The sequence below is a fragment of the Oncorhynchus masou genome, chromosome 3, assembly GCF_036934945.1.
Source record: "Oncorhynchus masou masou isolate Uvic2021 chromosome 3, UVic_Omas_1.1, whole genome shotgun sequence".
Lineage (NCBI taxonomy): Eukaryota > Metazoa > Chordata > Actinopteri > Salmoniformes > Salmonidae > Oncorhynchus > Oncorhynchus masou.
Window position 1 is genome coordinate 37,341,577 of NC_088214.1, and position 21,575 is coordinate 37,363,151.

The following is a 21,575-nucleotide window of genomic DNA, read 5'->3' on the forward strand; positions in this document are numbered from 1 at the left end:
GAAGAAAATGTAGTTTATTTCAGAAGAACAGAATAGTTAGGCCCTGATCTGGCTATGCCATATGGCTGTGGGCTACACTGCTCATTTAGCAGACAAAATGTTCTTAGAATTCCGTGGCATTGTTTTATATTATTTTATAATATGAAGAATACAATTGAACATAGCTGAATAAAATACACAGAACAAAAAATATAAACACAAGATGTAAAGATAAAAGATCCCAGAAGTGTTTCATATGCACAAAAAGCTTATTTCTCTCAAATGGTGTGCACAAATTTGTTTACATCTCTGTTAGTGAGCATGTCTTCTTTGCCAAGAGAATCCATCCATCTGACAGGTGTGGCATATCAAGAAGCTGATTAAACAGCATGATCATTATACAGGTGCACCTTGTGCTGGGGGACAATAAAAGGCCACTCTAAAATGTGCAGTTTTTTCTCACAGCACAATTCCACAGATGTCTCAAGTTTTGAGGGAGCGTGCAATAGACATGCTGTCTGCAGCAATGTCCACCAAAGCTGTCGGAGGATAATTTAATGTTAATTTCTCTACAATAAACCGCCTCCAACATCGTTTTAGAGAATTTGGCAGTATGTCCAACCGGCGAGCGGTTTGCTGATGTCAACGTTGTGAACAGAGTGCCCCGCGGTGACAGTGGGGTTATGGTATGGGCAGGCATAAGCTGCGGACAACGAACACAATTGCATTTTATCGATGCCAATTTGAATGCAAAAAGATACCATGACGAGATCCTGAGGCCCATTGTCATGCCATTCATCCGCTGCCATCACCTCATGTTTCAGCATAACCATGTCGCAAGGATCTGTACAAAATTCCTGGAAGCTGAAAATGTCTCAGTTCTTCCATGGCCTGCATACTCACTAGACATGTTACCGACTGAGCATGTTTGGGATTCTATGGACCGACGGGTACGACAGTTCCAGTTTCCACCAATATCCAGCAACTTTGCACAGCCATTAAAGAGGAGCGGGACAACATTCCACAGGCCACAATCCACAGCCTGATCAACTCTATGCGAAAGAGATGTGTCGCGCTGCATGTGGACAGGAGGACAACCATCTCCACAGAGGAAATCTGGAGCTCTGTCATTATGGGATATTGCTTGTAGATTGCTGAGAATTAAAAAAACGTTGTATCCATTTTAGTGGTTACCATAACAACTGGTTACCATAACAACCCTCTCCAGTACTAACCAACCAAAAGCCTTCCCCTCCCAAAGCGCCTACTTTCACCAACCAACTGTTTTTTTTTGTCAGACAATTGACATTTAATATTGGCATGTACTATAAATGTTGTTATATACATTCTTTTTATTTTATTGTATATTTATTTAACAACGAAACAGGTCCTCCTATATGTTTAATTTAGAGTTATTTGTTCAACTTTAGTTGTGATACAAACGTTGGGCTATATGTTTAGACTTTTTATACATTCTAAGGCTGCATGATGCAACTCTAATGAAAACAAGTGAAAGGTATGAGCTCTGCTTTGCTTGTTGCACAGGCTGTACACATTTCATCAGTCTCTCATTCACAATTTGACAAGCACTTGATAATGCCTTAAATTTCACGGTGGCATCCCCATTGTGACCGTAATGCCTCCTAAAAACATCCATGCCTTTTTGTGGCCAGCTGCCGTTGTGCCCTTGGACTGGATATAATAATTATAATTCCCTTCTCTCGGCTTCAAAGCACCTCTGACTCACATGACTCTCTCAGATCTCTCAGTTCTTATTAGCAAATTCCCGTCATGTGATCGGGTCTTTCTCACGGACATTAATCCATTAGCGGGAAAACACCACTCTCAAATGTGACCGTAAATGCGATTATGCATGTAAGGCTTTAATATAAAGGGGCATTTTTATGGTGAAAATGTCTTCCCCAAACTTGAAACTCATGTACCGCCTTTGTATGCCAGTTAGGCTCTACGCCGGTTGTAAAGCGGATTAATGTGCTATATTAACGGTTATTTGTCCACTTTAGTTGTGATACAAACATATAGGCCTATGGGCTAGGTTACATGAGGTGTGCAACTATAATTTGAAAAAGGCATGTGCTTTTCCTTCCTTACTGCACACAAGCTGAGCATCATTCCCAAGTGATAATACATAAGTGATAGGATAATATTGTCACCCATAAGACTATTTTTGTCACCCATAAGACTATTTTCATCTTGTCTTAACTTAAAAAATATATATATTTGTGAAATTTGTTGGATTTAGAATGGACCATTATCATCAGAGAACCGGATGTTTGTTCCTGACGTGGTCCGCTCCTCAGTCCTGGAGTAGGCCCACTCCTCCAGGCTTGCCTGCCACCCGGGAACCCGTCGGACCCTGGCCTTTGTGCGACAACACTTTTGGTGGCCTACCATGATTCCTGACTTCTCCCTTCGCCAAAGAGATGGCCCAGCTCAAGGTGCAGCACGTCTTCTGGATCCATGGACTCCCAATATACATAGTCTCTGACCGGGGTCCTCAGTTCTCGTCCCGGTTCTGGAAGGCGTTCTGCACACTCATTAGGTAGTCGGCCAGCCTGTCCTCCGGGTTCCACTCCAGTCCAACGGCCATTCGGAGCGAGCCAACCAAGACTTTGAAACTTCTCTTCGCTGCCTGGTCTCCACCAACCTCACCACCTGGAGCCATCAACTAGTGTGGGTCGAATATGCACGCAACACCCTTTCTTGCTCTGGCACAGGTTTCTCTCCCTTTGATTGTTCCCTGGGCTATCAGCCCCCACTCTTCCCTGAGCAAGAGGAAGAGGTTGGCATACCTTCGGCCCAGATGTTTGTATGCCGCTTTCGGCTCTTCTCAAGACCACATCCAGGTATCGACAACAAGCAGACCGCCACCGGACCCCGGCTCCCCAGTATTGTCTCGGACAGAAGGTATGGCTGTCCACCCGGAATCTGCCCCTCCGGGTGGAGTCCGGCAAACCTTCTCTGCAGTTCATCCTCTGTTGCTCTGTACCCTCTGTATTCATCCCAACTGGGTCCTGGACTTTCTGACGGGCCGCCCCCAGGTGGTGAGGGTAGGAAACAACATCTCCACCCAGCTGATCCTCAACACTGGGGCCCCACAAGGGTGCATTCTCAGCCCTCTCCTGTACTCCCTAATCACCCATGACTGCGTGGCCATGCACACCTCCAACTCAATCATCAAGTTTGCAGGCGACGTAGGCTTGATTACCAACAACGACGAGACAGCCTACAGGGAGGAGGTGGGGGCCGTTAGAGTGTGGTGTCAGGAAAATAACCTCACACTCAAAGTCAACAAAACAAATGAGATGATCGTGGACTTCAGGACATAGCAGTGGGAGCACCCCCTATCCACATCGAAGGGACAGTAGTGGAGAAGGTGTAAATTTTTAAGTTCCTCAGCGTACACATCACGGACAAACTGAAATGGTCCACTGTCAAGAGAATTTTCAATCCCAAAGATAATAACTGACAATGAATAGCTCTGACCAATCCCCGAGATCTGTAAGACCATGGGTTTAATAATAATTACGCAAAAAGATAGTACAGTTTATTCAGAGAACGTTCTAAAGTCGATTATACAAAGAATTCCATTTTATAGCTGCGCACATACTTCCACACAAACAGTAGGGATCCTACGCACATACAGTCAGGCAAAAAAGTATTTAGTCAGCCACCAATTGTGCAAGTTCTCCCACTTAAAAAGATGAGAGAGGCCTGTAATTTTCATCATATGTACACTTCAACTATGACAGACAAAATGAGGGGAAAAAATCCAGAAAATCACATTGTAGGATTTTTTATGAATTTATTTGCAAATTATGGTGGAAAATAAGTATTTGGTCACCTACAAACAAGCAAGATTTCTGGCTCTCACAGACCTGTAACTTCTTCTTTAAGAGGCTCTTTTATCCTCCACTCGTTACCTGTATTAATGGCACCTGTTTAAACTTGTTATCAGTATAAAAGACACCTGTCCACAACCTCAAACAGTCACACTCCAAACTCCACTATGGCCAAGACCACAGATCTGTCAAAGGACACCAGAAACAAAGTTGTAGACCTGCACCAGGCTGGGAAGACTGAATCTGCAATAGGTAAGCAGCTTGGTTTGAAGAAATCAACTGTGGGAGCAATTATTAGGAAATGGAAGACATACAAGACCACTGATAATCTCCCTCGATCTGGGGCTCCACGCAAGATCTCACCCCGTGGGGTCAAAATGATCCCAAGAACGGTGAGCAAAAATCCCAGAACCACACGGGGGGACCTAGTGAATGACCTGCAGAGAGCTGGGACCAAAGTAACAAAGCCTACCATCAGTAACACACTACGCCGCCAGGGACTCAAATCCTGCAGTGCCAGACGTGTCCCCCTGCTTAAGCCAGTACATGTCCAGGCCCGTCTGAAGTTTGCTAGAGAGCATTTGGATGATCCAGAAGAAGATTGGGAGAATGTCATATGGTCAGATGAAACCAAAATATAACTTTTTGTTAAAAAACTTGTCGTGTTTGGAGGACAAAGAATGCTGAGTTGCATCCAAAGAACACCATACCTACTGTGAAGCATGGGGGTGGAAACATCATGCTTTGGGGCTGTTTTCTGCAAAGGGACCAGGACGACTGATCCGTGTAAAGGAAAGAATGAATGGGGCCATGTATCGTGAGATTTTGAGTGAAAACCTCCATCAGCAAGGGCATTGAAGTTGAAACGTGGCTGGGTCTTTCAGCATGACAATGATTCCAAACACACCACCCGGGCAACGAAGGAGTGGCTTCATAAGAAGCATTTCAAGGTCCTGGAGTGGCCAAGCCAGTCTCCAGATCTCAACTCCATAGAAAATCTTTGAAGTGTACCTATGATGAAAATTACAGGCCTCTCTCATCTTTTTAAGTGGGAGAACTTGCACAATTGGTGGCTGATCAAACAGTTGAATTGTTCTTCGGTAATTTCTTAGGCACACACATTTTTCTCTCTCCCCCAGTCCAACCTAATTGTTCTTCGGTATTTTCTTAGGCACACACACATTTCTCTCTCTCCCAGCCCAACCTATTTGGACTTATGTTTAATACTTTAATTATTCCTTATACATGCTACATAAACTATACTCCCTAATGGTTACGTTTCAGGGTAGAATTATTTAATCATTATCTTTAAACATATCAATTATTTTATCATTCACCCACACAGACTGTGTGGTGAAGAAGGCGCAATAGCGCCTCTTCAACCTCAGGAGACTGAAGAAATTTGGCTTGTCACCAAAAACACTCACAAACTTTTACAGATGCACAATCGAGAGCATCCTGTCGGGCTGTATCACCGCCTGTTACGGCAACTGCTCCGCCCACAACCGCAAGGCTCTCCAGAGGGTAGTGAGGTCTGCACAACGCATCACCAGGGGCAAACTACCTGCCCTCCAGGACACCTACACCCCCCAATGTCACAGGAAGGCCAATAAGATCATAAATGACAACAACCACCCGAGCCACTGCCTGTTCACCCCGCTATCATCCAGAAGGCGAGGTCAGTACAGGTGCATCAAAGCTGGGACAGAGAGACTGAAAAACAGCTTCTATCTCAAGGCCATCAGACTGTTAAACAGCCATCACTAACATTGAGTGGCTGCTGCCAACATACTGACTCAAATCTTTAGCCACTTTAATAATTAAAAATTGGATGTAATAAATGTATCACTAGTCACTTTAAACAATGCCACTTTATATAATGTTTACATACATACCCTACAATACTAATCTCATATGCATATACTGTACTCTATACCATCTACTGTATCTACTGTATCTTGCTGTATCTTGCCAATGCCGTTCGGCCATCGCTTATCCATATATTTATTTGTACATATTCACTTGTGTGTATAAGGTAGTTGTTGTGAAATTGTTAGATTGTTAGATATTACTGCAACTAGAAGCACAAGCATTTAGCTACACTCGCATTAACATCTGCTAACCATGTGTATGTGACCAATAAAATTTGATGTTGATTAATTATTAACTAATTTACATTTGTCATTCAGGAGACTCTCTTATCCAGAGTGACTTACAGTAGTGAGTACATACATTTTCATACTTGTTGCTATTGGTCCCCCGTGGGAATCAAACCCACAACCCTGGTGTTGCAAGTGCCATGCTCTACCATCTGAGCCACACCGGACTTAACTATTTTACCACCTGGTGATATCACCAGACAGGCCAAAACTCCTACCCACCAAAACAGGAAGACATTTCAGGCAGTCTATTCAAACAACTCCTACACACTAAAAGGGCATGATCATAATTTTCACAATTTAAGTATTATTCCGACCTCTTAGTGTGGAAATATATATAAACACAGGAAAATCACATTTTTAAGACTCAACCTGCACTGCTCCAGTCCAAGTAAACTCTAAATCCCTTAATCATTGAACCTAGTTGAGAGAGATGCTCCTGTAGGCTGCTTCTCTATACAAATTACAGTAGGGGACATCATTCCCTGCAACACACCTAGTTATTTGGTTATCACTCATTTGTTTTTGACCCTTTACACAGTAGCTTCAGTTGTGCAACGCTATCTCTAACAGAAGTCTCTTATTAAAGAGATCCGTTAAGTTTTGCTTTCCATGAGTTTCTAGGAATTTACTTGACGTCTCTGCCTAATTTGCAGGGCCCTTTACACAAGGATGTTCGTAGAAGCTTGACTAGATAAGGATTTAACCTGGTGATCTACTTAACCCTAACCACGGATTCCAAAAACCATGTAAACCTTATCAGGGTGGATAATGAGAAGCCAGATGGTCTCTACTTAGTGTATCAATACATTTTTACATTTGCTTAGCAGTTGGTCTCTTGTTTTCTTTAACTTTATTTACATGCCTTTTAAATTTATGAAACTGTAGACCTGTTTCTTACTAAAATAGTACCCTCCTGGATTTCTACATGTACCTAACCTTTGAAATGTGGCTGGTGTGGTTGTCATGCCCTCATTCGTCTAGTCACTTTAGAAAAGTATTTACTTGTTCTCGTACCAACAACAAATCAGCTCATCTTGTCCTAGCAAACAGACAGCGCTCACACAGCTCTTTCACCATTAGACATTTATTCATCGTCTTAGCTCCACTTCCAGCTATGCAAAGATTAAAAAATTAACAGAATTCAGACATTTAAATGTTAAACGTTATTCAAATGCTCATGATCAGACTATGTAAGATGTTCTACATGTAACTAAGTTAAATTAAGACTAACAAATGGTTAAACTACACATAATGGGTCAAAATAAAAACATATCGATTCTGTGTGGCTAACTAGACCTCAATATTAATTTGACCATCCACATGAAAGTCAACATTTGTGAGCTTGAATTGATCCTTGTGAGCGCAAGAGCCAAAGCTGAACGTTTATTGCACCAGGATGAATGATCTGCAGTAGTAATAGTAGAGAAAATGGCCATCACGGTTGCCGTGGATCCCAGTCCAGCATTTGGGAGGGGCATCTCGTAGGGACGCAGTGAGAAGCGATGGGGACATCCAGTCTGAGCTAGCAGTCTTCCTGCCTTCAGCGCAGACCTTCATAAACATCACCCCACAGTCCATTGAGAAACCCACCTCAAACCTGCGGAGGAAAAGAAAGGGAGACAGAAAAGTGAGTACATCAAGCGCATCAATGAATGAAGTCCTTGAAGTTTTGTAAAAAAAATGAGTTAAGTAGGTTGAGTAATCTAATTTGACAACTATGGTCATGTGAATAGAAGTGGTGGATAGAAGATGGGGGGGGGGTTGCGTACGTGGAGGGGTCTTTTGGCTCCATCCGAGAGGGGCGTAAAGGTAGGGTTAGGAGCGGTGGTCCATGGGTACGTTCATCTTCATCTCGTTCTCCAGGATCTGGACCAGCTGCTGCATGGAGGGCAGGTGACCCGACTCCAGCTTGGACCACACTGGCACATCTGCTCAGGGACGTAGAAAAACATCAACTCTCAACACTCCTCTGTGTGGTATTTTACAATGACGTCTGTGCAGGGTCCGTAAAGGATTTGTGCATACTTACGCAAAGGCAAAGTGAGCCTTACCGTTTAATGTGATTTCAAAAGCTCCTGTTGACATACACTGGTTTTCAATCATGTTGCTGAAAAAGAATACCATCATGCAGGCATAAATCTGAAAGAGACAGAAAGAGAAATTCAATATCACCATCAATCAATTACAAGCGAAAGTTGAACTTCAAGTTAAAATATTTAATTGGTCAATATGCACATCAGTTCTGCCAAGGTCAAGGGTGCAAAATTCCATAGCCCTTCTGTCTGTGTACCCAGCCCAGGGAAACACACCAACATGTTATAGCAGAGGAACAGAGAGGAATGCTGCCGAATTAATGTTTACATAACAGGTCAATTTTTATTGGCCCACAGTGTGTTCGGGATATACAAGGAGGGGATTTGAATATTGTGTGCCCTCTACTTCAGCACCATGGACTTATGTTACCTTGGTGATCCAGGTTGACAATACACAAACAAAGACTGCATCATCTCCTTACTCTCCCAAATGAGTCATTAATGACATCCCATGGGTAAGGTCTGTGTCTCTTGAGGTACTGACGATTCTTGTCAACATCTACCCTTTAATTTCCATTAGAGCAGGTATGCCTGTGATGCTAACACCAAGTGTTATGTCCAATTTTAAACAGAGAGAGTCTCACCTTATTCTCCTGACCCCAGACCCAGATGCCTGGGGCTTGCATACCGCAGAGGGCGAAGGGGTCCTTGCCGATAATGATCAGTCCGATCAGTGCCAGCTTGAACATGGACAGGAAGGAAGCAACGTGGCTGAGGACAGCAAACAAGAGAATAACGTCAACTTCCAGAGAGACGATAGAGCATACGCACATCAAGGGTTCTACCCAAAGAATGTATGAGGGGCGCTGCGTCACCTTGTGGACAGGCTGCACCACTATATCATTTATTTGATACACGTACATATTTATCGTTCACTTTATCTGTTATCATACAAGACCCTTTTTGGCTTTAGATTGCAGGCAATGGCAGTTACAAGTGTCCAAAAAAGCAAAAATCTCTGAGTCCAAAGGAGGGCAACTTGTTGGTAACAACCACAGGGGAGAATACATTGCAACACGTGTCAAGTGTTTACATAGTATGGTGGCACACAATGTAATTTACCGGTAGAGGGGTAGAGGAAGGTAGTTCTCCCCCTCAATGCGGATGTCTGGGTAACGCTGGTACAAGACCTGCATGTACTCCTCAAACACCCGCTTGTACCCTCAGGAGATGCTGGGTAAGAGAAGAAGAGAGATAGACAAACAGGGCCAGAAGAGAACAGGCAGTGACACACGCTGGGGGGGGGGAAAACAGTCTTTAGAGGCAAGGCTATATACACTTGGCCACAGCCAAACAACCCTAAACATCAAAGAGTCCAAGGTTATCTTTAATCCCTTGTTGTGACTTCCATGCATTGTATGCTGCCTGCAAAGCATGAGGTGACCTTCCATTGCTGTATGGCACACGGTTCATCTACTGTCCAAATGCATTATTAAAATACTTAAAAAGGCATTTCACATTCCAAACACATCCCTTTGTCTGAGTTAATCCCATTCTCTTGACAAGGTAGATATTAATCCAACCAGTAGTGACCACATGGGGACGCAAATCGCAAAATTTGTTATTTGACAGCGGAAGTAGCTAGAATAGTATGTTGTTTTTTCAACCTCGCAACTACAGAATCATTAACAACAGACAAAACACGGTTGTAATTTAGTTACATAAACATGTGGATGTTACTAGCTAAGCAAACTACGGTGTTACATGGAATACTGTATGATTCTTTGACTGCACCCACCCAATTTCCTGAGCAGAATTAGCTAACATGATTTAACTAGTTGTGCACAGCTAACGTCATACGGGCAAGTAGCTGATGCTAGCTGAACAACAAGACAAGATGTCTACTCAAAGTGTATTGTTGTCCTCGCTTAACTTACCAGATTTGGAATTTAAGAAGTGGCCCTGTTGCAAACTGCATCTTCATTTTCTTAAGGCCGCTGTTATCAGCCGACGCAGCACAGTACAGGGAGAGAACTAGAAACAGGAGCGAAAAGGGTAGCCACCTCTTCGCCATTTCTCCTTCGATTTGTCCACCTGTGTGTCGTGAGCAACAATAGTGTAATCGGCGGCTCGCCTTCAGAATAAATGTCCCCAATTGAAACTGATGCAAACGGAGGAAAATAGCGGAATCATGCAACAATTTAACTAGATAATGCTAAACAAGTTTGTAATGTTATATAAATTCTACAAAATACAATAATTAGTTAACTTGACCAAAAACACTGTTGAAATTGCACTGTATGCAGTGGCAACCCATCATTCATGGCAGAGGCCAACATGTTTAGCAGATAAAATAAAAAAACATTTGTGGTTGCCTGTTTTGCATGTTATTTTGGCATTAATATGTGTCACATATCAGTTTGGAAACAATGTACAAAATTGTATAATTGAGTTAATAAAGCCACAATCAAACATGGTCTCCTTTTTACTTTCTTGAGTAAGGCAGCTCCAAAATGCAGGTGAAGGGGCAGCAGACAGAAAATACAGAGCGTAAAGTAATCTCTAGCTGCGCCATGATTGGCTCAGTGTTCTGTCACTCATGGGGGCAATACATCACTGCAAAATCTCCAGGTAGAGCTAGAAAGTTCAAGCCCCTTTTGGGTGCTGCCATAGATTTACATTTGAAGTGCCAATCCAAGGCTCAAGGTCATTGGCCAGAGATTAAATTACGTCAAATCACGTTATTACTACCGTAGTTTTGATTGGACCGATCATGTTAACGTCATCTCTTAAAAACTATAGCTCGTCAAGCAGTCGTCATAAATCAAATCGACAATCTACTGGCAAAAAAACGTATCGGTGCTCATCGGCCATTGGACATAAACATTACACAGCGTTGCAAAGCAATCACTAGCCTGCTATTCAGTGGAGTGTGTGTGTTGGTGTTTCCTTTATTTTGGCAAATACCTGTATGTGCTTGTGATAAATACATTTTTTTTAAATAAACTTATAAATCTTCTGTGGTTAAATTATGCTCTCTAGTGTATTTTGAACATTGAGAGCGGGCTCCTGTGGTTGGATAAAAAATGTGTATAATAAAAATATTAAGTTACTTTTTTTTTTTTTGCGCCTTGGGCCCAGCCCCTGACACACACAATTGACCAGTCACATTTATTTATCATGCACCATCACCTCCACCCACGTGGGCCCTCTACCTTCTCTTCTATCCAGATCTGAGAATGAGCAGAGCAGCAGCCTGTCTAAACTCATTGAGAGTGGGCTTCTGAGTCCTCCTGTGGTTGGTGGTTACAGTAAAAATATACACATTTCCTTTATTATTACGCATTTTTTTGTCATTTTCTTCTTGTGGTCCCCCCACGGGCCTGGGCCGAGTGGCTTCAGCCCCGGTAGGCCCCTGCATTAAGCCAGCCCTGGGTGCGCTTGAAATGTTGCAAGGGCATAGGCCTATACAATCTGAATAAAGGGTTCCAAAAGGGTTCTTCGACTGTCTCCCATAAGAGAACCCTTTCTGGTTCGAGGTAGAACCATTTTTAGTTCCATTTAGAACTCTTGAGTTCCATGTAAAACCATCTGTGCAAAGGTTTCTACATGGAACTCAAAAGGGTTCTACCTCGGACCAAAAAGGGTTCTTCAAAGGGTTCTCCTATGGGGACAGCCGAAAAATCATTTTAGGTTCAAGCACCTTTTTTCTAAGAGTGTAGGTCTCATATGTAGTTGGCTACAACTGCAATGTTTTTCTTAGAACATTCTATTTACTATTGTATGAATACATACGAGCAGTGGATATTATATTTATAGATTTGGTGATCTAGTTTGTGTTTTGAGTTTCCACTTTCCCCAATATAGTTGGTGGACATAAAGTTGAACTTAATTCATCTCCATTGAACAAAGAAATCTGGAGTCCTATTTGGACAGTAAAATATAGCAACTGTAGTGTAATTGTCAACCCAACAATCATTGAATTAGGTCGCACATTAAAATATCTTCAATCACACATTTCTGCTTGGACGTGTTAAATGAAACTACTTAATTGTTGAATACCTTGGTAGCCTATTTATTATACTTCTTAATAAATAATTAATTACTTTATAAGATGATTCCTCATGATTTGGGTCAGACCAACTGAAAAGTTACCTGCACCAGTGACACCAGTGGAAAACGTTAGTCTGGAGCACTGTAGTACACTCTTAGAAAGAAATGTTCCAAATGGGTTCTTCAGCTGTCCCCATAGGATAACCCTTTTTGGTTCCAGGTAAAAAAAGCTTTTGTGTTTTGGGTAGAACCCTTTTGGGTCCCATGTAGAACCCACTGTGGAAAGGGTTCTACCTGAAACCCAAAAGGGTTCTAGCTCAAATCCCAAAAGGGTTTTCTTCAAAGGGTTCTCCAAAGAACCATTTTAGGTTCTATTTTGCCTTCAGAAAGTATTCACATCCATTTACTTTTTCCACATTTTGTTGAATTACAGACTGAATTTAAAATTGATTAAATTGAGACTTTGTGTCACTTGCCAACACACAATACCCCGTAATGTCAAAGTGGAATCATGTTTTTCAAAACTTTTGCAAATTAATGAATAAATTAAAAGCGGAAATTACTTAAGTCAATAAGTAGTCAACCCCTTTGTTATGGCAAGCCTAAATAAGTTCAGGAGTAAAACATGTGCTTAACTAGTTGCATAATAAGTTGCATGGACTTTGTGTGCAATAATAGTTTAGCATGATATTTGAACGACCTCCTCTCTGTACACCACACAAACAATTATCTGTAAGGTCCCTCATTCGAGCAGCGCATTTCATACAGATTCAACGGGGAAGTTTTCCAATGTCTCACAAAGAAGGTCACCTATTGGTCGAAAAATAAAAAACAGACATTGAATATCGCTTTGAGAATAGAAAAGTTAATAATTACACTTTGGATGGTGTATCAATACACCCAGTCACTACAAAGATATAAACTCAGCAACAACAACAAAAAACGTCCTCACTGTCAACTGCGTTTATTTTCAGCAAACTTAACATGTGTAAATATTTGTATGAACATTACAAGATTCAACAACTGAGACATAAACATAAACTGAACAGATTCCACAGACATGTGACTAACAGACATGGAATAATGTCTCCCTGAGCAAAGGGGGGGGGGGGGTTAAATCAAAAGTAACAGTCAGTATTTGGTTTGGGCACCAGCTGCATTAAGTACTGCAGTGCATCTCCTACTCATGGACGGCACCAGATTTGCCAGTTCTTGCTGTGAGATGTTACCCTGCTGCCCATGACTGGAACGAATTGCAAAAATCTCTGAAGCTGGAGACTCACATCTCCCTCACTAGCTTTAAGCACCAGCTGTCAGAGCAGTTTACAGATCACTGCACCTGTACTTAGCCTATCTGTAAACAGCCCATCTACCTCATTCCCATACTGGTATTTATTTATTTATTTTGCTCCTTTGCACCCCAGTATCTCTACCTGCACATTCATCTTCTGCCGATCTACCATTCCAGTGTTTAATTGCTATATTGTAATTACTTCGCCACCATGGCCTACTTATTTCCCTAACTTACCTCATTTGCACTCACTGTATATAGACTTTTTGTTTTCTTTTGTTCTACTGTATTATTGACTGTATGTTTTGTTTATTCCATGTGTAACTCTGTGTTGTTGTATGTGTCGAATTGCTACGCTTTATCTTTGCCAGGTTGCAGTTGCAAATGAGAACTTGTTCCTCAATGAGCCTATCTGGTTAAATAAAGGTGAAATAAAAAAATAAAATGTAAATAAAAAAATACTGTTGTGACACACCACCCCAGACCATGATGAACCCTCCACCTCCAAATTGATCCCGCTCCAGAGTACAGGCGTCGGTGTAATGCTCATTCCTTCAACAATAAACGTGAATCCGACCATCACTTCTGGTGAGACAAAACCATGACTCGTCAATGAAGAGCACTTTTTGCCAGTCCTGTCTGGTCCAGCGACGGTGGGTTTGTGGCCATAGGCGACGTTGTTGCTGGTGATGTATGGTGAGGACCTGCCTTATAACAAGCCTACAAACCCTCAGTCCAGCCAGACTCTCTCAGCCTATTGCGGACAGTCTGAGCACTGATGTTGGGATTTTGCGTTCCTGGTGTAACTCGGGCAGTTGTTGTTGTTGCCATCCTGCACCTGTTCTGCAGGTGTGGTGTTTGGAGGTACCGATCCTGCGCTGGTGTTGTTACACATGGTCTGCCACTGCGAGAACGATCAACTGTCCATCCTGTCTCCCTGTAGTGCTGTCTTAGGCGTCTCACAGTATGGACATTGCAATTTATTGCCCTGGCCACATCTGTAGTCCTCATGCCTCCTTGCAGCATGCCTAAGGCACGTTCACGCAGATGAGCAGGGACGCTGGGCGTCTTTCTTTTGGTGTTTTTCAGAGTCAGTAGAAAGGCCTCTTTAGTGTCCTAAGTTTTCATAACTGTGACCTTAACTGCCTACCGTCTATAAGCTGTTTGTGTCTTAACATCCGTTCCACAGGTGCATGTTCATTAATTGTTTATGGTTCATTGAACAAGCATTGGAAACAGTGTTCAAACCCTTCACAATGAAGATCTGTGAAGTTATTTGGATTTTTCCAAATTATCTTTGAAAGACAGGGTCCTGAAAAGGGGACATTACTTTTTTTGCTGAGTTTAGCCGTCTACTACCGCGTTGGTGCTCAACGTCGCCAGTTTACTAACCACCAGTTCTGGCAACCCATAATTACACACACCTGCGCCTCATCATTAGTCACACCTGGACTTCATCACTTCCCTGATTATTTCCCTTTATTTAGCCCTCTGTGTTCATCAGTCCATAGATATTTTAATTATCTCACACATTTACTTTGCTTCCCATGTTTGTATCTGTGCTGTATTAAACTCACCTCCTGCACATGCTTTCTGACTTCCGGCATATACGTAAAAGCATCCTTCCTTACTCAGTTGCGGGAGTGTAAACCACTGAAGGATTTCACTATGAGGCCAATGGTGACTTAGAAACGATTATAGAGTTCAATGGCTGTGACAGGAGAAAACTGAGGATGGATCAACAACCTTGTAGTTACTCCACAATACTAACCTAATTGACAGAGTGAAAAGTAGGAAGCCTGTAGGGGAAGAAAATATTCCAAAACATGCATTTTACCCCTGAATTTATTTATGCTTGCCAAAAAAAAGGGTTTGAGTACTTATTGACTCAAGACATCTCAGCTTAAAATGTTTACAGTTGTTAAATTCAAAAACATAATTCCACTTTGACATTATGGGGTATTGTGTGTAGGCCAGTGACACAAAATCTCAATTGAATCCATTTTAAATTCAGGCTGTAACAACAAAATGTGGACAAAGTCAAGGAGTGTGAATACCTCCTGAAGGCACAACAGGGAGGCAAACAACAAGGCTGGAGCAGAGGAACAGTAATATTGGTGAGTTGTATCTCCAGTGGTGTTTTTACATATTTTTTTAAACATGAGCAAGTTAAAAAAAAGGACCATGTACAGAAATGGTGGGGAAATGGTGGGGAAATGCTGCACTGACCTGTCAGCACTATTTGTCTAAGTAGGGTGTGTAGGGTGGTAGTCTTCTTATAAAAATATTTTTGAATTATTATTATTTTATAATAATTGTAATTACTTTCACCTGACAATTTACAGTACCTAAATGGTGCTCACATAACTTTAATTAGCTGGCTAGGATTAGCATGCTAGCTAATTACAGTGACAGCTGTCAGTGAGTGCCCTATTTGTTATTTCTCTGCTTCACGTGGAAATCACCACAACGTTCCCACCCCGAAAGACCGAATATTTATTAGCAGCCAGCGTCAGTCTTCAAGGTGGAACCTAAACAAGAATTTCCGCTCTAGGACAGGAATTACAGGAATTGCTGGAAATAGGTGCGGCAACTAGCATTCAGTAGCAGAGGAACATTTACCTGTAAAATTGATTTATTATAATTTTTAATCTCTAGGATTATAAAATTGAATTATCTCACTGGACAAAACCAAGTGACAAATAATCTGCAATCATAACTGTCACCATCAACCCCATTTGTCTGCTTTGCCTGTCTGTGGATTGGATATACGGTGCATTCGGAAAGTATTCAGACCCCTTGACATTTTCCACATTGTGACTTTACAGCCGGATTCTAAAATTGATTTTTTTTTTAAATGCCCCCCATCAATCTGCACACAGAATGACAAAGTGAAAACAGGTTTTTAGAAATACCTTAATGAAGTATTCAGAACCTTCACTACGAGACTCGAAATTGAGCTCAGGTGCATCCTGTTTCCATTGATCATTTTTGAGATGTTTCTACAATTTGGAGTCCACCTGTTGTAAATTCAACTGATTGGAGATGATTTGGAAAGGCACACAACTGTCTATATAAGGTCCCACAGTTGACAGTGAATGTTTGAGCATAAACCAAGCCATGAGATCGGAGGAACTGTAGTTTTAGCTCTGAGACAGGATTGTGTCAAGGCACAGATCTGAGGAAGCGTACCAAAACTTTTCTGCAGCATTGAAGGTCCCCAAGAACACAGTGGCGTCCATCATTCTTAAATGGAAGAAGTTTGGAACCACCAAGACTCTTCCTAGAGCTTACCACCTGGCCAAACTGAGCAATCGGGGGAGAAGGGCCTTGGTTCAGGGAGGTGACCAAAAACCTGATGGTCTCTCTGACAGAGCTCCAGAGTTCATCTGTGGAAATGGGATAACCGTCCAGAAGGACAACAATCTCTGAAGCACTCCACCAATCAGGCCTTTACGGTAGAGTGGCCAGACGGCAGCCATTACTCAGTAAAAGGTACATGACAGCCCGCTTGGCACCTAAAGGACTCGCAGACCATGAGAAACAAGATTGAACTAATTTGCCTGAATGCCAAGCGTCACGTCTGGAGGAAACCTGGCACCATCCCTACAGTGATGCATGATGTGGGGATGTTTTTCAGCAGCGATCCTGAATACCAGTCAGGATCGAGTGACAGATGAACGGAGCAAAGGACAGAGAGATCCTTGATGAAAACCTGCTCCAGAGTACTCAGGACCTCAGACTAAGGCAAAGGTTCACCTTCCAACAGAACAATGACCCTAAGCACACAGCCAAGACGATGCAGGACTGGCTTCGGGACAAGTCTCTGAATGTCTTTGAGTGGCCCAGCCAGAGCCCTGACTTGAACACGATTGAGCATCTCTGGATTGACCTGAAAATAGCTGTGCAGTGACTCTCCCCAACCTGACCGAGTGTGAGAGAATCTGCAGAGAAGAATGGGAGAAACTCCCCAAATACAGGTGTGCCAAGCTTGTAGTTTCATACCCAAGAGACTCGAGGCTATAATCACTGCCAAAGGTGCTTCAACAAAGTACTGAGTAAAGGTTCTGAATACTGTAATGTAAATGAGGTATTTCAGTTTTTGCTTTGTCGTTATGGGATATTGTGTGTAGATTGATGGGGTAAAAAACAATTTTAGAATAAGGCTGTAATTGATCAAAATATGGAAAAAGTCAAGGGGTCTGAATACTTTCCGAATGCACTGTATACTGAACAAAAATATAAATGCAACATGCAACAATTTCAACAAAGCCGATTGTGGATGTCCTGCGAAGTTACAAGTGGTCTGCGGTTGTGAGGCCGGTTGTACGTACTGCCAAATTCTCTAAAACGATGTTGGAGGCGGCTTATGGTAGAGAAATTAACATTCAATCCTCTGGCAACAGCCTTGGTTTCTCAAATGATTGCCTCGCCTGGTTCACCAACTACTTCTCTGATAGAGTGTGTCAAATCGGAAGGTCTGTTGTCCGGGCCTCTGACAGTCTCTATGGGTGTGCCTCAGGGTGCCTTCAATTCTTGGACCGACTCTCTTCTCTGTATACATCAATGATGTCGCTCTTGCTGCTGGTGAGTCTCTGATCCACCTCTACGTAGACGACGCCATTCTGTATACTTCTGGCCCTTCTTTGGACACTGTGTTAACAACCATCCAGGCGATTTTCAATGCCATACAACTCTCCTTACGTGGCCTCCAATTGCTCTTAAATACAAGTAAAACTAAATGCATGCTCTTCAACCGATCGCTGCCTGCACCTGTCCGCCCGTCCAACATCACTACTCTGGACGGTTCTGACTTAGAATATGTGGACAACTACAAATACGTAGGTGTCTGGTTAGACTGTAAACTCTCCTTCCAGACTCACATCAAACATCTCAAAGTTAAATCTAGAATTGGCTTCCTATTTTGCAACAAAGCATCCTTCACTCATGCTGCCAAACATAACCGTGTAAAACTGACCATCCTACCGATCCTCGACTTCGGCGATGTAATTTACAAAATAGCCTCCAATACCATACTCAATAAATTGGATGCAGTCTATCACAGTGCCATCCGTTTTGTCACCAAAACCCCATATACACTGCTCAAAAAAATAAAGGGAACACTTAAACAACACAATGTAACTCCAAGTCAATCACACTTCTGTGAAATCAAACTGTCCACTTCGGAAGCAACACTGATTGACAATAAATTTCACATGCTGTTGTGCAAATGGAATAGACAACAGGTGGAAATTATAGGCAATTAGCAAGACACCCCCAATAAAGGAGTGGTTCTGCAGGTGGGGACCACAGACCACTTCTCAGTTCCTATGCTTCCTGGCTGATGTTTTGGTCACTTTTGAATGCTGGCGGTGCTTTCACTCTAGTGGTAGCATGAGACGGAGTCTACAACCCACACAAGTGGCTCAGGTAGTGCAGCTCATCCAGGATGGCACATCAATGCGAGCTGTGGCAAGAAGGTTTGCTGTGTCTGTCAGCGTAGTGTCCAGAGCATGGAGGCGCTACCAGGAGACAGGCCAGTACATCAGAAGACGTGGAGGAGGCCGTAGGAGGGCAACAACCCAACAGCAGGACCGCTACCTCCGCCTTTGTACAAGGAGCAGGAGGAGCAGGAGGAATACTGCCAGAGCACTGCAAAATGACCTCCAGAAGGCCACAAATGTGCATGTGTCTGCTCAAACGGTCAGAAACAGACTCCATGAGGGTGGTATGAGGGCCCGCCCGACGTCCACAGGTGGGGGTTGTGCTTACAGCCCAACACCGTGCAGGACGTTTTTCATTTGCCAGAGAACACCAAGATTGGCAAATTCGCCACTGGTGCCCTGTGCTCTTCACAGATGAAAGCAGATTCACACAGAGCACATGTGACAGATGTGACAGAGTCTGGAGACGCTGTGGAGAACGTTCTGCTGCCTGCAACATCCTCCAGCATGACCGGTTTGGCGGTGGGTCAATCATGGTGTGGGGTGGCATTTCTTTGAGGGGCCGCACAGCCCTCCGTGTGCTCGCCAGAGGTAGCCTGACTGCCATTAGGTACCGAGATGAGATCCTCAGACCCCTTGTGGGACCATATGCCGGTGCGATTGCAAGACAATGCTAGATGCAAGACAATGCGACCTCATGTGGCTGTGGAGTGTGGCTGGAGTGTGTCAGCAGTTCCTGCAAGAGGAAGGCATTGATGCTATGGACTGGCCCGCCCGTTCCCTAGACCTGGATACAATTGAGCACATCTGGGACATCATGTCTCGCTCCATCCACCACAGACTCTCCAGGAGTTGGCGGATACTTTAGTCCAGGTCTGGGAGGAGATCCCTCAGGAGACCATCCGCCACCTCATCAGGAGCATGCCCAGGCGTTGTAGGGAGGTCATACAGGCACGTGGAGGCCTTACACGCTACTGAGCCTCATTTTGACTTGTTTTAAGGACATTACATCAAAATTGGATCAGCCTGTAGTGTGGTTTTCCACTTTAATTTTGAGTGTGACTCCAAATCCAGACCTTCATGGGTTGATAAATTTGATTTCCATTGATCATTTTTGTGTGATTTTGTTGTCAGCACATTCAACTATGTAAAGAAAAAAGTATTTAATAAGAATATGTCATTCATTCAGATCAAGTATGTGTTATTTTAGTGTTCCCTTTATTTTTTTGAGCAGTGTACTACACACCAGTTGCGACCTGTACGCTCTCGTTGGCTGGCCCTCGCTTCATACTCATCGCCAAACCCACTGGCTCCAGGTCATCTACAAGACCTTGCTAGGTAAAGTCCCCCCTTATCTCAGCTCGCTGGTCACCATAGAAGCACCCACCTGTAGCACGCGCTCCAGCAAGTATATCTCTCTGGTCACCCCCAAAAGCAATTTTTCCTTTGGCCGACTCTCCTTCCAGTTCTCTGCTGCCAATGACTGGAACGAACTACAAAAATCTCTGAAACTGGAAACACTTATCTCCCTCACTAGCTTTAAGCACCAGCTGTCAGAGTAGCTCACAGATTACTGCACCTATACATTGCCCATCTATAATTTAGCCCAAACAACTACCTCTTCCCCTACTCTATTTATTTAGCTCCTTTGCACACCATTATTTCTATCTCTACTTTGCACATTCTTCCAATGCTTTACTTGCTGTATTGTATTTACTTCGCCACCATGGCCTTTTTTTTGCCTTTAACTCCCTTATCTCACCTCATTTGCCCACATTGTATATATACTCATTTTTCTACTGTATTATTGACTGTATGTTTGTTTTACTCCATGTGTAACTCTGTGTTGTTGTATGTGTCGAACTGCTTTGCTTTATCTTGACCAGGTCGCAATTGTAAATGAGTACTTGTTCTCAACTTGCCTACCTGGTTAAATAAAGGTGAAATAAAAGAATTACATTAAAAAACAGCTCTGGTGGACAATCCTGCAGTCAGCATGCCAATTGCACGCTCCCTCAAAAATTGAGACGTCTGAGGCATTGTGTTGTGTGACAAAATTGCATTTTTTAGAGTGTGCTTTTATTATCCTGAGCACAAGATGCACCTCTGTAACGATCATGCTGTTTAATCAGCTTCTAGATATGCCACACCTGTCAGGTGGTTGGATGATCTTGGCAGAAGAAGAAATGTTCACGAACAGGGATGTAGACAAATTTGTGCACACAATTTGAGAGAGATTTGCTTTTTGTGGGTGTTGTTAACAGTTGATGTTATTCTTCAATAACACAGACACCAATGCAAATCAGGGGGAGGAAAATAGGTTTATTCAAAGAGAACAAATCATGCAGGGCAGTAGATGTTCATGCTCCCCTGTCCTCAGTGACTCTCTCCACAGAACAAAGGAACAGGATGTAGTTTTATAACCCAGCCATAGCCTGTGGTTGACCAATTACGATTCCTTGCAATAAAACTGGGCCAGTGGCCAAATAACAAGTATCCTATTTCAGGTTCAATGTATAAACAATTTGGACCAATGAGAACTTGCCATGAAGCTATGAGTCCCATTCTGAAATTACTCACATGTCTCTGACCCATTGATATTACAGAAAAAACACTATTTCCATTGATCATTAGTAATCTATTGACCTCACGTCCTCTGCGTTGTGTATTTATCCTCAAAATGTTCTTACAGTGTGGACAAATTCTGGGATATTTGATTTCAGCTCATGAGACCAACACTTTATATTTTT

General features: G+C 42.8%; 1 pseudogene; it reads right to left on the minus strand.

The window, feature by feature from the left end:
- Positions 1 to 7,072: 7,072 nt before the first annotated feature.
- Positions 7,073 to 10,147, minus strand: LOC135515862 (thioredoxin reductase-like selenoprotein T1a; annotated as a pseudogene).
- Positions 10,148 to 21,575: the final 11,428 nt, after the last annotated feature.